Source organism: Anastrepha obliqua, chromosome 2, assembly GCF_027943255.1.
Source record: "Anastrepha obliqua isolate idAnaObli1 chromosome 2, idAnaObli1_1.0, whole genome shotgun sequence".
Lineage (NCBI taxonomy): Eukaryota > Metazoa > Arthropoda > Insecta > Diptera > Tephritidae > Anastrepha > Anastrepha obliqua.
Genome location: NC_072893.1, coordinates 95,531,168 through 95,543,256, shown reverse-complemented (window position 1 = coordinate 95,543,256; position 12,089 = coordinate 95,531,168).

Here is a 12,089-nt window from a genome sequence, read left to right as displayed (position 1 = left end):
CAGCATCAATGGTTTTCGGAACAACAACTGATTTTGGACGACCTTCACGAAATTCGTCTTGGAGTGAACTACGACCACGATTGAATTCACCATACCATCGATAAACACTGGTCCTTGATGGAGCTTCATCGCCAAAAAATGAATTAAGTTCATCCATACAATGTTGCTGAGTTAATCCACGTCGAAAGTTGTAAAAAATAATCGCACGAAAATGTTCACGATTTAATTCCATTTTTGGACCGAGATGAATATTTTAAGTTACTGTAAGCAACACAAATAGCGCTGGTATTTCAAAACGTTCTGAGTACGTAAAAGCCAAAAAATGTCAAACTTTGGGATACAGCTATCAGTTGCCAGATTGCAACACCAGGGTTGCCAAATCCCGACATATAAAAGGCACCCCTCGTACATGTTTGCTTGCCGTTGTTGATGCAGCAGACAAAGTTGATTCTTTTTTTTTTTTTGATTACGAATGAGTACAAAGTGTATTATTCATATAGGTATTAATAAAGTTTTTCAGAATCTATAATAATGTGTGACATTTCTTAAAATTATACTTAGAAATAAATATTTATGCTGTGCACTGTATATTCATATATATATATATGTATATCATCTTACATCTTTTTTGATGTTTCACAAATGGAGGAACCTACCTAAAACTAAACGTGTTGTGTGGCGTCCGAAAAAACAGCCACATACTTTTAGAAATTGTGCAGAAGCAAGGATTTGTGTATTCGGCGATGGAGGTAAGATCGAAAATGCATAACTTGAGTGCACAGTACATCTGAAGACAATTCGGTCCCCTCCAACATTCTTCAGGCTTCATCAACCTCATTTACACAATAATTGTTTATTGTGTTGGTAAAAAAACAGCTGATTTTGAGAATTTTAACACAAAAGTTCCATGGATTATCGAATTTATTTACAAATAGGCAGTGCTACCTACGCCAATTTCTCAAAATGATTAAAAACCGTATTTGAGCAAATTTGTTCACTAATTACTGAAACCCCATGTTTTATTTTTTATTTTTGCTAATTTTCAATACAAATATTTGGGCCAAGAGAATAATAAGCACCAAGATGTGCTTCAATATTTAATTCAACTAGAATTAGAGGATATGTAAGCATACATAAACCCGTGTTTGCGTCTGTGAAGCAAATAAATATTAAAATAAAAAATAAGTGGTACTACTATGAACTCACGCCACAAACTTAGAAAAATTTTCCAATGAATGGTCTAACTAAAATAAAATTAAAAATACATTTAAAACAGACAATTTGCTATAAAGGTATACAAGGCAATATAATATTACGATGTTACATCATGGTGGTCAAGCATTGAAAAAAAAAAATCAAATAGCAGAGGTGTTAAATACCTGCAGACTTTCTAGAAAGTCTGTTGGAAATGAACGATACGAGGGTTGCCTTTTATATTTTGGGTCCAATAAAGAAAAGAGAGTAAAATAATAATGAAATTGGCTTTGTTGTTTTTTAAAATATTCTCTTTAACAATCAATACACTTCTGGATATGTTTAATCAATTTGAACCACCAAAAAAGCCAAACCTTTTTACCTCCGAAATGAGCTGTTTAAAGGCTTCAACAGCTTCTTCAGGCATTGAAAAAGGATGGACTCGTATTGAAAAAAACAGGCGGCCGTTTGGTTTGATTTGCTTCTTCCGCGAACAATTTGTGTTAGATTAAGCTCGTCTTGGCACGCCTATACTGTCGATTGCTAATTTGTTTTCAGCTCATATATTATATATAAATCAAAGATTCGTCTCTGGTACGTTGTCATAGACGTGCATTAAACCGCTGCGGCTTAATTTCTTCAACATTTCTTTTCACCAATCGACACGAGTCCTTTTTGGTCAATCGTCAAATTATGTGGTACCAACGAGAATAAATCTTCTTAACGACCAAATGTTCACGCAATATCGAATGTATTCTGGTCCCACTAATGCCCAATAATGCCTCTATCTCGTGATATGTCACATGGCGATATTGCGTTATCAATTGACCCACAGCATGGTTTCTGGCACAACAACCGTTTTTAGATGGCCTTCACGAAATTCATCCTGCAAAGCTCGACAATATGTTGGAACTCCTTGTACGAGTATCAACGTTTCAGAGTGGCTAAGTGTGGTGCTTCAACGCTAAAAGTCAAAGTAAGTTGATCAATGCACTCCTATCCAGATAATCCACTTTGAAAATAGATCATCGCGAAAAAATTTTCACGAGTAGATTCCAACTTTTGGTCCAAATGAATTTCTCAACTTACTGAAAAAATAGTAAATAAATGAAAACTTTATATGTCAAATAATTCTCAAAAAGACCAAACTTTTTAAAAAAATGTTGAATCACAGGTCATCAAACGCAGTGTTGCAAAGATGCAAAATAAAAGGGTAACCCTCGTAGTATTGAGATTATGAAAAATATTTATAATAATTATTATAACATTGAAAACACATTTCAATTTTATGAAATTACCACTGTAAATTGGAAAAAAATTAAAGTACAAAATTGACGGCAAAATAGTAAAACTAAACTTTTTGTTGGTTTAAAATGGTTCGAGAGTCGTCAAACAAAGCAACACACGGTGAATAATAAATCAGGTGAATATTGTGGAAGAGCTGGTGAATATTGGGCCATCACAGAGTTCAGTATTAGCACCGATTCTTTCCAACATCCACATATAGATTTCAACACAGCATTTGACAAAATTGCTCAGTGCATGAAATACCAAAATGATAATAAAAGTTTTTTCTATAGCGCCTCAGCAGGTAATGGCAAACCTCCAAGTGTATTTTTGCCATGAAAAGCTCCTTATAAAAAAATATCTGCCGTACGGAGTCGGCTTAAAACTGTAGGTCCCTCCATTTGTGGAACAACATCAAGACGCACCCCACAACTATGAGGAGGCGCTCCGCCAAAAACCCAAGAAGGGTGTTTTAATATACAACAAATTAATGTTCCATAACATTGGATGTGCCGTGAAAAAGATTCAGAAAAGAAATTGGATTTATGAATAGAACATATAAATATTAAGTAGGAGAATATTATAATATAAAATATTAGTTTAACGATCTATTATTGAGCCACATTTTATATGCTGCCCCTTTTTTAATTACGTTAATTTGTAAAGGTTTCTTACATAAATTTTCTGAAACTAAATAAAAAAAATTAATTAATTTAAAACGTGAATATAAGGTACAATGTCCCAAATTCAGCTCTCAGCTGTCGTTAATGACGCCTTTGCTGTTATTTTGTGCTTTCTGATTCTCCTTTCTAAGAGCTCCAAGACATGCTCAATTGGGTTCAGATTCGGTGATTGAGGTGAATATTTAAGCTGCTTACAGTGGTAAATAAGCCATTCTTACACGAGATAAGATGAGTGTTTTGGGTCATTGTCTTGTTGGAACGAGAACCCTCTAGAATTCAGTCCAAATTTAAGGGCACTATCATGCAATTTATTCTCCAAATTGTTTAAATACAGATGATTGTCCATTTTATTATCAATAAAAATCATTTTTCCTACTCCAGATGCAACTATGCACCCCCGAATCATTGCGTTTCCTCCTCCATGCTTAACGATAGGAATACGATTTTTTCATTATGTTCTGTATTTTCTTTTCGCCAAACTATTGGAGGCCCATCTGATGCGGAAACATTATATTTCGACTCATCACCGAATGTGACGTTTTTCTAAAAAGAATATGGCTCATTTATATAGCGTTTGGCGAACTCCAATCTCTTCTTTCTGTTAATATCTGAAATGTAGGGCTTATGGGGTGCCACTCTGCTATGATAACCAGCGTTTTGCACACAATTATGGACTGTTTATGGGCTTACTTTGTTATGCAAAGACTCTAGCATATTTCGGCATAGTATCGTGGGAGTTATTTTGGGATTTTGCGCGACTGATGCTACTATGTTGCGTTCCGCACGTGAAGTCAATACTTTCCTCCTTCCGGCTTGGGGGTGATTAGCTTCCAATTTACCAGTATTAATGTAATTAGCAATAACACTTTGCACCGTATAATGTGATTTGCCAATTTTTTGTCCATTTCGCGCAGAGACTTGTTTTCCATGTACAATTTAATAACAATTTTACGCATTTCTAATGGTAAATCCACACTTCGTCCCATTTTGCCACTTTCAATCGAGATATTACGAGCAACTGAAACTGAATCAGCGAGAAAAACTAAAAAAAACCTATATTATTTCGTACGGATAAATGTTTTGCAACATTTTGCTACGTATGCCTGTTTCCTTGGAACCCCTCAGTGTGAGTTCAAATAACGGGAGTTTTGTTTGCGGCAGTTCATCAGGAATGTAACATTCTTACACTGACCAAAAAAAAATATATATTGCCACAGCAAAAATTTTGCGCAAAGCTAAAGTTTTTTACGTACTACGCGGGTGTACGAATAAATTGTGTGACCACTGTATGTAGGTACATATACTTTTCGTTAGTGTAGCATGAGATTTTTAGCATTTATGAGATAGTTCATATCGCAATATAGGCATCTTTATATATAATATGTTTCCTTATGCTATTAATCATGTAATTACCTATTATGTGAACTTTGGATATTTTATAGAGACGACTATTATCTTTATCTATATATATAAAAATGAAATGATGTTCGTTTGTACGCATTTTTTTGGGCCGATACGAGGCCAATTTTATTCGTTCTTTTTTCATATTATAGGGATCCACTAGGGGAAGGTTTTTAGCAAAAAAAAATTTCTTTTAAATATTTTCTTCATATAAAAAAAAAGAAAAAATCAAAATATTGTACAAAACAAAACTTGCTCGATTCTTAGATTAAAGTAAGTTTCGAATCGACATTCATTTTATGTGTACAACTTTTTTTGAATTTTTCGTTATTGTATACAGAAATTTCAAATGATTGGAATGAAAATTTTTTTTTTTTTTTATTTCTTCCATAAAATATTACACCTGTCGTTAGACAATAAGTAATTTGATTTACAAAAATGGAATGAGAGTGAAATTGAAGGGCCAATGCCCCCAAGCTCATTTAGAAGAAATATATACATATTATTTAAAAACAAGTGGTTAACAAACAATGACATATACGATTAGTTGACAATTGATTACATGGATTTTGCAAGATCTGTTGGTGTTTGACGGTTAAGCCGACTTTGGGTAGATTTTTCTTTATTTGGAAGTCTTCTCATCATAGGATTTGTATGCGTTAATAGTCTATTTATGTGTCTTCTGCTAGCGCTTTGTATTGTTTCATCAATAGTATCGATGTCAAGGTCGCGATGAATATCTGCGTTAGGTATGTACCAAGGTGCAATAGTTAAGGTCCTAAGTATTTATGAAAATAATGTTTCAATTCAATTGAGCAATGCTTTCTTTGACAAATTCTATATGGAAATGAATGCGTTTGCAAACGATGTTTTCGGCTATGAACAAATGTTGGAATCGAATGAAAAAGGAAAGAAACGCGAAATGATAAAAAAAATTCTTGGAAAATTTAAAATGAATGGTGCTTCATTGCAAAAATTCAAAGGTAATAAGAACATACACAAGATAAAGTTAGAATTCGAATTTTTAGATTTATTTTGTTTATTTCTCATTTTTTCAGAAGTACACCACACAACAACTCATTCCAACTCTGATTTTGAAATCCTGTTGGAATTGGTGATCGATAATTTTGTCACTATAATGGTCAATGGAAATTTGCGTGTATCAGACCCTGCATATTATTTACCATATCAACTTTTTATGGAACATATGGACCAAATGAACACAAAAAAAATAATTTAGTTTTGTTTTGATTTTTTGCAACATTTTGGTTTTCAGTTAATACAATAAAAACAATACTGTTTTTTCGTGAACACAAAATTCTAAATTTATTACGTTGTTTGTTTAGAATTTTTTTAGAAAAAAGTAAATTTTTTGGTTTTGAGGAAATTTGTTTATTGTTGCTATTTGTGAAAGCGTAGATATTTGTAAGTATTTGACTATAATCCTAAAAGTTAATGGAATACCACTATGACACATAGAAAACATTTTTTCAAAGGGGTGTTTTTCGAAAATTATAAAAAAAATTGTTTTCAAAAATTTTGAAGAAATAAAGTAAAATAAAAAAATTCAAACCAAACCAAATTTTCCTCAAAAAGATAAAAGAAATTTCTTCGAAGAGGTGTTTTTCTAAAATTACAAAAAAAAAATTTCAAAAATTTTAAACAAATAAAATAAAATAAAACTTTTTCAAGGGTATGAAATTTTTTCAAAACAAAATTTTCTGAAAACCAAACAAAATTTAAAAAAAAAATGGTGTTTTCAAAGCATTTCATATTCCACTATTAATAGAGAATACATTTTTTCGAGGGGGTGTTTTTCAAAGCGGAAAAAAATCTTTTTTAACAAATCAATTTAAACTTTTACAAAAGTATGAAATTTTTTCAAGAACAAAATTTTCTCAAAAACGTTAAATTAAAAAAAAAATAGTTTTTTCAAAATATTTAATTTTCAGCAATTAACTGAGAAGAAATTTGTTAGAGCGAAGTGTTTTTCAAAACTTCAAAAAACACTTTTTAACCAAAAAAAATAAACCTTTTTTCAAAAACAACAGGAATGATAACATTGCCTAACAATTTCTGCACTTTTGCACAGTCTAAAGAGGCATTGATACAGAGAGTATTTCCAAACATAGTTCAACATTACAAAAAACCATGATTGACTCAGCGAAAGAGCAATTTTAGCTGGGAAAAATAAGGACGTCAATGATATAAATTCAGCTATTTTAGATCAAATACCTGGTGACATAGTTGCGTATAAGTCAATGGACACTATTACTGATCAAGATGAGGTCGTAAATTATCCAACTGAATTCTTAAACTCTCTCGATTTGCCAGGCTTACCACCTCATAATTTACGATTAAAAATTGGAGCACCGATTATTATGCTGCGCAATAGTAATGTGCCCCGACTTTGCAACGGTACCAGACTCGCTGTGAAGAAGCTAATGGGTAACGTTATCGAAGCAACAATTTTGAAAGGGAAGTACAAAGGAGAAGACATTTTGATACCATGAATTCTCCTGATTCCGGCGGATTTACCATTCGATTTCAAACGTTTGCAGTTCCCTATTCGCCTTGCCTTCGCTATGAGAATTAATAAGGCGCAAGGACAGTTTCTACAAATGTGCGGTATTAATTTAGAATACCCAATTTTTTCTCATGGACAATTGTGAATTGTATGCAGCTTGCTCACGAGTTGGCAAACCATCGTCATTATTCACGCAAAAGATGAAAAAACCAAAAACGTTGTCTACCAAAAAGTGTTACAATAAAGTTCGAATGAAATTGTATCAAAGAATTTGCTTTGTTTCGAATTTTGCTTTGTTTCGAATTTGAATTTATCGTCTAGCGAAGCGGGCGAGGGTACGCTAGTCATACAATAATATTTTGTGTAATCAATTTGTGGTGCTCTGTACATTCAGGTATATGAAATTTGAAATTTGAAAAGTCATACCAAGAAGCACCGAGAGATTTAGTAACTCCTAAAATGCTCAGGCTAAAAAGGTCATTATATTTAAAGCTCTGGTAAGTGAAAGGGTACATAGTCAAGGAGGAAAGGAGAGAAGGAAATAGATATGATAGCGTAGAGAAATAAAGGTGGCTAGATCCGTGAGAATTTTCCAGATTCTTTGGTAAATCTGAAAATATCCTCCAGTTTGAGAAAACGAATTTTACTCATTCTCGTGACATCGGAACCCAAAATTCGCAGTCTTGCTCTAGCAAATGCAGGACTCTCACAGAGAAAATACTCAGTGCTATTCACCTTCTCTAAACAAGACAGGCAAATTGGGGCCCCAATGATTCCGATGAGGGCCATATGCGGACCCCATAGATTTTGTCCTGCAATAATACCGACCATCAACCGCATTTATTTTATTCCAAGTTTTAGACGAAAGTTCGACAGTTTTCTGTTCAGGCTTGTCACAAAACACTTTGCAGTTCTGCAGCATGCTAGACCGGACCATCGCTCTTTATGTAAATTGCATACATAATCGTTGATCCACTTCATGATTCCTGCAAAACTGATTCTGTTTATTGACTCTGGTCCCTGTCGGACCGCTGATCCACAGTTGGTCAATTCATCGACAATTTCATGCCCTTGAACACCGCAGAGTCCTGGAACTCATAAAAGTATAAGCATGTCTTGTAACAGTGCATACTCTGAGACATTTGGTGCAGGTAGGATGTAGATATGGGAAATAAAAATAAAGATGTTAAAAAGTATTGGTGATTTGACTGTTTCTTACTGTAATCTGTTTTCCATTATGAAATTTCGGGAACTTTTCGCCTTCCCATTAGAGACTAATCATTCTTTATTGTATATTATACCTATTGTACATAAGTTCGCGTTATTAGATGCAAAGGGGAATTGTGTTTAATGAATTTAAATATTACACTTTTACGCATAGCCCATCAAATACAGTTTCTAAACCAATCAGGCTGCAACATTTTTATGCCAGTTCCAGTTGCTGTGTGAGAGCAGACTGTGAATTGGTTGAGTTGTAGAATGTTCGTATTTAAAACCTAACTATTTTTCGCTTACAAATTTATTTTCCGAATAAAATTTGATTTGAATTATTACACTGTGCGACAGTGATTTTATACTTTTATGGAGACCTAGTACAAGTTATTGGTATAGTAAAACTAAACAAAATGGTATAGGAGAAATTTCGAATACACCCCCAAAATCTCATTTTATGGCCATAAAACCGTTTTTCAGTAGGTTGGTGTGAAGAATCACTCCTAACTTCGCCAATTTCCATCCGATTTCGAATTTGTTTTTTTAGTTCGAAAGAACAAAAACAAGCATTTTTGACAGTGTGTTGACAATTTTTCTGAAATGACAACTGACGAGACTGTAGGTGGAAGTATTTGGATTTTTTTTATTTTTCTCTATTTTTTTAACTTTGACATAATTTTTACGATATTATCCGATATTGAGTATTTTTTTTTAGTACACTACTGTTATAGTAAATTTAATTTTGCGTCGAATGAGCTATATTTGACTGTAATTGAATTAAAATTAATAGAGTTGTGTGAGTTTTAAGATTTTTTTTTTTTACTAATTTGGTATGTAGGCATCGAAGCATGAAAATGATAACAAGTGTCATTATAAACACATAATATTTATAGGAGTATTGTGCAGTGCAGCACTATACGGTATGGTACGGTGCGGTACGGTGCAGTACACAACGGAACTGGTTCCAAACCTAAAAATGCATTGGAAACGGCCCTTTGGAGTTTAGTATGGCTTGTTTTTGTTCTTTCGAACTAAAAAAACAAATTCGAAATCGGATGGAAATTGGCGAAGTTACGAGTGATTCTTCACACCAACCTACTGAAAAACGGTTTTATGGCCATACAATGAGATTTTGGGGGTGTATTCGAAATTTCTCCTATACCATTTTGTTTAGTTTTTCTATAGCCACAAGTTGAGCTAGGTCTCCATAAAAGTATATTTAATTTTTTTTTGTCACACAGTGCTATTTATGAGTGCTTCATATACCTTGCTATGGGGAATAAGTTGTTTACAATAGGTATAACGACTCTTTTGGGTATAATTGTTTTTGCCCTTTTCCTCTTCTGAGGATCCTATTCAGGTTTTGCAACGAACTAGTATTTAACAAAGGTATACACTAGGGAGAATAGCTGGATAGTCTCAACTAGGATGCCTTCGAACATATTGCAGGCTTGAATATAAGGAAGCTGGTATTGACGGAGCCCACCTTCACATGGGTGGATGAAGTGTCCAGAGAATGTGAATGACAGCGCCGACGTTTAGAAGCTTAGAAAATATTAAAAAAAACTTCTAAATATAATAAAAATTAATTTAAATGAGTACAAGTGTTTGTCAAGTAGTTAGTAATGTACGAATAATTGTGACTTGGGGGTCAAAACTCCAAACTTACGTGAGCAAAGCGTAGTAAAGTAAGGTATAATCAAAGTATGTGCAAAATTTGTTCTTAGTTAACTAAATTTAGGATGGAGCGGTTCTTCTATGAAAGAATTAGTTTTTTACTTAAATAACATTATTATTTTCCAAGCAGGAACATAGGGCCACCTTAAGTAACATAATAGCCACATATTGTCGAAGCTTGGCAACTTCGCGATCGGTTTTAAATTTAAAAGTTAGTTCACAAAATATAATTATTCGAAAAAGTTAAATCGTATTCTGTTTCAATATCACACTTGGCAATTTCCGCTAATAACTTCTATTTGTACCATATATTTATTTATACACATGTGTAAATATATATGTATAAGTACATATGGAATAGGTTTACATTGTCCATAAAATATATTACTTAAATTAAAATATTAATTGAAATATATTTTTTAAACCATTTGCAGTTGGTTTCCATTTAAGTAAAAATCACTTTTTGCTATTGTTTTTAACAAAAGGGATTTAATTTTTTCACCCTTCTTAAATGCAACCTTTTGTAAGGGAGTATCAAAAATCGAATGTCACAAGTGAGCAAACATAAATTTAAATATCATGAAATGTGTATTTTGTTTTTATTCCAAATCTTAATAAGGTACGAAACAGTTTTTAGGAATTTTTTAATTCATAACAAAATAGTTTTAAAACTTTTATTTATCGATTTTTATTTTCCGTAAATGGGGCAAGAATTTTCTTTTGTCTATTATGAACTAATTTATTAACTGGTATATGTAAAGCTGATGCAATTGGTAGCATTAAAAAAAGATGGGAGACGAATTACATACCGCAACAGCCGTTCAGAAGCAGCAAATTTAACTTCAGATATGTACAAATGTTCGTGTTAGTATCTGTTACTTTGCCGACTTCGGTCAACTTATCATTAATGTCAAAGAAACTAAACTTTTCTCTTTGTACTTGTATAATTGAAGGGAATGTGATGTGGGTGCCTTCTGCCACTTTTAAATGTACATAGTTATGTTTGTATGTGCGTACCAACACGTGAACAAAAATGAGGGCGGAGTATATTTATAGTAGAGTATTCACATTAACCACTTGAAAAGATGTATGAAAAAAAAGGTTGTTTTTTTCGGAGTCTGATTAGTGTTTATCTCTTAAATTTGGGAATCTCCTCTATTCAAACAGACAGCTTAATCAAAGAGGGCTATTCAAACCAAGAGATTGGACGAAGAACCGTAAGATCAGAGGCGTGTTTTTTTAATACAAAAATTATGGCGTGAGAAAGCCTACGAAAGGCAATAAAATAAACTAAATTAAAAAGGAAGTAACGAAAGGTTTTGTAAATTCGACTCAAATAAAAGAGAAGCTGGGTCTTCCAGTAACAACCAGCAACATCGCTCACATTTTACGCAACACAGATTACGTAAGGTGGAAAAAACCGGTATGCGAGCCTGAGTTGAAAACGCAACATTGACAAGCGCGTTTAGACTTTGCTCTCTCTCTCAGCCTTTAAGAGAAATCCTGGAATTTCCGTACGCGATGCCAGCAAAAAAGTAAGTTTGTCTTCATCATATGTACAAATTAGCAGGATATTCGTACAATGTTAATACAGCTCCCAATCGCAACGATAAGCAAAATTTTGGCGAAGCAATGCGCTCGGAAAATATATGACAATTTTATTCACAAATTTGGCTGTATTGTAATTTTATACAACAAAAAAAGGGGAAATAATGCAGTTAAATGTAAGAATAAAAACCTTGATAAGTTTCTCAAAAAATATTTCATCCGACGGGCAATTTGCCAATGGGCACTCAAAACTGATCCCTACTTTCGGGCACTGGTGCAAGAAATGTGAATTAAAGATTAGATTGTAGAAGCGGACTTTACCTGCCATGCGACAACAAAAGGATCCTGTGCTATTTTGGCCTGATCTCGTGATTCAAGCGTCCTTTGTAGCAAAAGAGGTAAGTCCACCTAATTGCCCAGAACTTCGACCAATCGAAACCTTCAGATCCATTATGGAAGCAAAACTTCTTAAAACCCAGACGTAAACTTCTTAAGACCCAGACGTACAGCAATTGAAAAGCAAATGGTTGCTGGCTTCCAAGGAAATCACACAAGTTTCT